Genomic DNA, 6,083 nt, shown 5'->3' on the forward strand with positions numbered 1-6,083 from the left:
CCAATTGGTAGAAGATAACAGTTCAAAGAAATCCAGTGTTATTTTATTTTATTTATTTTTTAAGTTCAATAAATGCATAATGAGGACCAAAATGGAAACAAGTCATGGAGTTTATCGTGTTTTATTCCTCGACAATTTTAATACCAGTGTATGGATTTTATCTGTTCATTTGTATTTTTAACAACTGTCTTAATAAATTAATTCATTCATGATGTTCCCAAAGTCAAAGTGTAATCATGTTAAATAATCATGATCTCAATATTGATCAAAATAATCATGATTATCAATCCATAATCTGATCGTCGTCTGAGTCTGCAACAGTCCCCTATGGCTCCGCCTTCTGAGTCTGCAGAATCGCCTTTGGCTCTGCGTTTTGAGTCTGCAGCATCCCCTTTTGCTCAGGAGTCTGCCGCGGCCCCTTTGGCGACATCATCAGTGATGTCAGATGTAACAGTTATGTTGTCACAATGTCAACAGTGACATCATTAGTGACATAATCAGTGAAATCATCAGTGATGTCACATGTAACAGGAACAGCTTTCACTCTGTAGAACTTTGTTCCCAAAGGAACTTTGAACCTGTTCTGTGCCTTTTTTGCCTGGCAATATTCCTTCTCCATCACCTTCCCAAGAACCCATGGTTGTCTTGAGGTCCCTGATGCTGGTTTGAGGTCCAGTGCAGTGAGACACTCTGAGTGGAGGAAGTAGAGGGTGGGACCGACCGTGAACAGCACATGCCTCTCATGCCTTTCATCAAGAATGATGAGGACCAAATCGCCTACCTGGAAATCTCTGATGGCAATTTTCTCTGAATGGCGTGATGACAAAGATGACATGCTTTGAGACATCAGTCTTTGAGTGAGGCGCTTGTTTTCTTCTTCCTTCATATGTAAATTCCTCTCAAGTAAGAGTATTCGCTGTTTCTCCTCTGACATAAAGATGTTATCAGGGACTGTCACCATGTTAGCCTCCACTACTGACTCAACATGTTCATCATCACGAATGGCTGCCACAGAGACCAGTCTGTACGATTCAGATAGGGACTCAGAGGAACAGGCCCCTGCGACAGACACGGCCCTAGCTAACAGTTGTGCACTGTCTCCAGCTTCTGAGGCCTCTTGAGCTGTGGAGGCAGGAGTAAGGAAACCGGAGGAAACCAGGGCGGTGCTGTGCAGGTGGTTCAGCTCCTCCTCTAGGTTATTCTTCTGCTGCATCACGCAAGCTAGATCATCTGAGAGAGTCTCTATCAGAGCTTTGTCATTGTCCTGTTGCTGGGTAACTATCTGCAACTTCTCTGTGAGCTCATTGATGATCTGCTCCTTCTTCAGCTTCTCTCGGGTAAGAACAGTGTTGAAATTAGTCTGCTGCTCGCCTATGAATGATGTCTTGAGGTTCTGCATCTCCTCATTTTTCCTTTTCTCCAGGAGCTCCATCTGGGTCTGCAGGGAGGCCCTCTCCTGCTGCAGCAGCTCCTGGAGGGCAGAATCCAGAGAGAAAGGTGCTGAGGCTTCTGCATGGCCCTCCGCATGCAGGTACAACCCTTCCTCCCTTTTTGAGGATTGTCTCCCGTGAAGCTCATTTTCAAGTTCTCTAATTTTGTCTAAAAGTCTCCTCTCCATCTCCTTTTGTTGCTTTAACTTTTCAAAGACATCTGGTAATGCAACCTTCAAGGCCTCATATTTATCCACTAAACCTTTCTGGACTGCTTGTCTGTCCAGCTCTAATCTGTTAGAGAGCAGGTCATTTTCTGTCTGCAAATTGCAGATAACAGTCCTCAAATCTTGCTCCCGCTCCTTGAAACTCCTGAACTGCTCTTCTTTTTCTTCACGTACAGCAGCCGCTTGCTGGTCTAAGTCCCACTGGAGTTTCTGCTGCTGCTCAGTATGTTTCCTCTCAACATTCTCATCCCCTTCCAAATCCTGCCGGATCTTTTGCTGGCCACGTTCAATCTCAAAGCGCAAATTCTCAAGCTGGCTGGTCAGGGAGTCTCTGGAGGTTGAGAGAGTCTTGATTTCTTCAGCTTGATCGTCGATCTTCAGGTGCAGGTTTTTAATCCTCTCTGTCTGGCTAGTCTCTGCCTCAACCCATCGCTCCCTCTCGATCTGAATGAGTTCTTTCTCTTTGTGCTCCAGAAGCCCTTTCAGCTCCAGCATAGCATGTTGCATATCTTTGACAATATTCTGGTTGACCTGGTTTTCCTCTGTCAGGGTTTGGACCTGCTCCTGGAGGCATTGTCGAGGGGAGAGGAGCTCACTTTGGTGTTGCTCCCTCATCTCCAGTTCATGGGATTGGTGGATATTGTCCAGAATGCTGTGTACCTCAATGGTCATGGCCTTGAGGGCAAAGCCAAAGTCACGATGTTCCTTCAGTACCAGACCTCTAAAGTGGTAGAGGTCATCCTTGACACTTCTTAAGTTGGACTGGGACTCATCTGCAGCAGATCGGTACTTCTCGAAAATCTGCTTCAGAACAGCCATCTTTGAGTTCCCCCTCTCTCGTGTTCTGGTATCCTGCGCACGCTTGTTGTCAATAGCATTCATGACAGAGTAATACAGTGACTCTGCTATCATTTCAGGACTAGTAGGGTCACTGATGGGGTTGGGGGATGTCAAGGTCTCTTCAATCACATTAACGGCAGATTGTGGGTTCTCTGACAAAGACTCGAGGTCAAGGGAGCCCTGCTGAAGGACTGCGTCCATGTTTAGGTAGCTGGTGATTTCAAAGGCTTGTGCATCAATGATGCCTGGGGACAAATCCTCTAAAGGGGCAGCGATGGGTACATGTAGGGGCTGGCAGGTGGAGCCATGAAGGCTGAGAGAGGAGGGTTTTTTGGAAGAGACAGGGGTTGTGGTCACAGGTATACGTTCAGACTGTGGGGTAAACGCGTTTGATCTCAGAGCACTCTGTCTATATATGGTTTGAGACATGTCATCCGCACTCTGTGCAGCTTGGACTAGATGGTGAAGCATCTCTACATGCTGATTTAAGGGCTCGAAGTCACACAGTGTGGGAACCACGAGGAAAGGGTGCACCTCTGCAGGACAACAAGACTTCAGGTACTGCAAGTCATCAAGTGAAATGTCTGGAAGCTCATAGTCAAACCTTCTGGGCTTTTGTGTACAAAACGATGTGGGAGGCCATGAATCAAGTCCTCTAAACAAGTGATTTCTGAGGAAAGACATTTTAAAGAGTTTCCCAAACGTTTCCCTTTTGAACTTTTCAACCTCGTAGAGTTGTTTCCCATCCTTCACAAGTGCACAGGCCCACTCTCTGTAGTGGCGTATAAACATCTTCCTCCTCACGACTTCCACCACTGCCAGACAATACATCTGGGGCACAGTGCTGAGGACGTCCACAACCCTCACTCTCTCCATTAGCTCGGTCAGTAGCGTGAGTAGAGCCTGAAGCTGCTCTCCATGCTGGTCTGCATGAACCATTACGTCGCAGCACCATTTGAGTCGGACTTGAAGGTTTTTTGCAAGTTCTTGTTTGGCAGTGGTGCATTTATTTTTGTTGTCCAGCAGCTTCTTGTGGTTGTCTAGCATGACTGTGAGCTGGCAAGTGTGACTCAGACACAAGTCAAGCAGAACAGATGTATCCTTCAGATTTTCAGCTCGCTTCTGATTGGTCGAAAATCCCTGAGCAAGTTCATTCTGTTCATTCACCAACTTCTTACAGCTTGCAATCGTTTGGTCTAGAAGACACATCTTTTCCTCAAGTCCTTTCATAGCTTTCATGTTTTGATCATCTAGTTTGGCAATTGTGTCTCGACAATCTGCCAGGAAGGGCTGGATGATGCTTGGGTCAAGCCTGTTGATGGAATCAAAACATTTCCTCACAACTGATTCCACATCATTGGGCCTGTCTTGTACATTGATCCAGTCTAGTAGTGTGACATTAAAGGAGGGAGGGTTGGCCAGCTCTGGAGTGTCGTCTTCCTGGAGGGCAGCCCTCAGCCCACCATTGTCAGTCATTTCATTTGTGTCCGGTTCTTCAATCAGTTCAGATGTGGCTGCACCCAGAGCAGAGAAAGATGCAGGTAACTTAATGGTCCTCTGTATATCAGCAGTGCAGAGCACAGAGTCTGTGGTTTTCTCCCCCTCTGTCTCATCTGAGTCCTTTCCTGGGGTTGAGCTAGACCTCTCAATGCTATAACTATGTCTTATCAAACATTCCAGCATGGGTATCTTGGCCATGACAGAGACTGCCGTCCCTAGCTTTGAGAGTTTCAATTTAATTCCCTCCAAGTCGTGTTGGTAATTTGTGTATGCAGTGTCAAATTTCCTGAGCAACTTCTGATAAGACAGGGTGCAGTCATCCAGATTAGCCATCAGAGCAGCCCAGCCTTGGTGTTGGAGGTGTTCATCATGAACCAAACATACACAGGAAGAGCAAAGTTTCTCTGCAACTTCATGCATTTCCACAGCAAGTTGTGTCCGCGAGGCAACGGTGTGAAAGGCAGCTGGCATCATAAGAGACTCTTCCACCCTAACCTGAATCTCACTCTCAATCGAGAAGGTGGTTTTGGGGATTGTTGGATCTCGGTCACACAAGATCATCTCTTTGTTGAATAGGAATATGGGGTTGGTGTCAGTGCCAGCGCTGTAGCTGCAGACTCGCCTCTCTGCAGCCATACACTCCCCTCCATTGACAACAAGGACTTGGTGTTGCGTTGCAATCTTATATTTTACCTGGATGGCATTTTTAAGCTCCAGCACAGTTTGGACAGCAAACTCAATGTCAAATGTCAGTGTACTGCCATTATTAACCTGGAACACATAAAACTTCATGTTGAAGCTCCCAGAGATCTTCACACTCACCTATCTTAAAGACTGGGTTTGCTCATTTAGTCATTCCCATCCCCATGGCCAAGAGTCGTCCAATGTATAACCTCAGCAGGGAAGGATTTATGACATCACTGATGATGTCACAATGTCTATGACATCATCAGTGATTTTATGACTGTTTACAGTATTTTCTGATTTATGGAGTGATACAAATCATCATCAGTATGGGAGCTGGGGCTCTGTCTGTTTCTCTGTCTGTCCCTGTCCCACAGTGATGTCATAAATGACATCATCAGTGAATTACTCAGTGATGTCACTGATGACATCATACGTGACTGATGTCATCAGTGATGTCATACATAGGCATGGTGACATCATCAGTGATGTCATAAATGACATCATCAGTAATGTCATAAATTCACTCACAAGCGAGTGACACTGAAGCCTTCTGAGAAAAGGGCTATGACTACTGAAGGTACAGTTCATGAGCTACTGGTCTAACAGCTGCCCAACGCAGCAGCTGAGCTGCGGGCAAAGCCATGCAGCGGTTTAACTGTGAATGTGAGCTGCAGGACGGGCGAGCCTAGGAATCGAGCGAGCGAGATGCCTAGTGGTATCCAAAATTCCCTCTGTAAAAACCATTGGAACACATTGCAACAGTTCAACGCGAGTGCAAGTTCAGAATTCTTGTTTAATTTTGTAATGATAATGTAACTGATGGTATTTTCACTGGTTCAATTACATTCCTTGAGCCCTAAAAAGTAGAGTTAGACACCAAAACCACCTTGCTAGGTTGAATAATAATTGAGGTATAGCCATTTTAATCTCCTGGCACCCATCTGTGATGCCATCTTGAAAATGAATGACCCCTTTCTGGAAGTAAGATTTTCCTGGATTTATTTTTAAATGTTTTTATCATGCCCAATTGTACCAGTATCCATTGAAAAGCCCTTATCATTTTTTCAGGGTTCAACCATATATCAACCTCAATAATGATCGAGAACCACAGGAATGAGTCCGGAAGTATACTTCTGGGTTCGTGAGAGGAAAAATCGATTAACATGGGCTTTTCGCTTAAAAGCATAAATTAAGGGCTGTGGTTAACGGAAGTTTATGGGAACGCGAATTTGGGTTCAGCATGATACTCTTCACAAACGTGAATAACTAATGACTTTTGGAACGTAAATGCATTTTTTTTTACTAGATTTTTAGAAAATGCTTCAAAAGCCATAAAAGTTATTCACGTTTGTGAAGAGTATCATGGTGAACCCAAATTCGCGTTCCCATAAACTTTTGT

General features: G+C 45.1%; 1 pseudogene across 1 annotated transcript; it reads right to left on the reverse strand.

The window, feature by feature from the left end:
- Positions 1-454: 454 nt before the first annotated feature.
- Positions 455-4,789, reverse strand: LOC310777751 (RB1-inducible coiled-coil protein 1 pseudogene; annotated as a pseudogene). Its single transcript has one exon. The product of its transcript is annotated as an RB1-inducible coiled-coil protein 1 pseudogene (transcript).
- Between the last annotated feature and the right edge of the window lie 1,294 nt (positions 4,790-6,083).

Source organism: Poromitra crassiceps (genome assembly GCF_964638095.1).
Source record: "Poromitra crassiceps genome assembly, chromosome: 6".
In the NCBI taxonomy this organism is placed as follows: Eukaryota; Metazoa; Chordata; class Actinopteri; order Beryciformes; family Melamphaidae; genus Poromitra; species Poromitra crassiceps.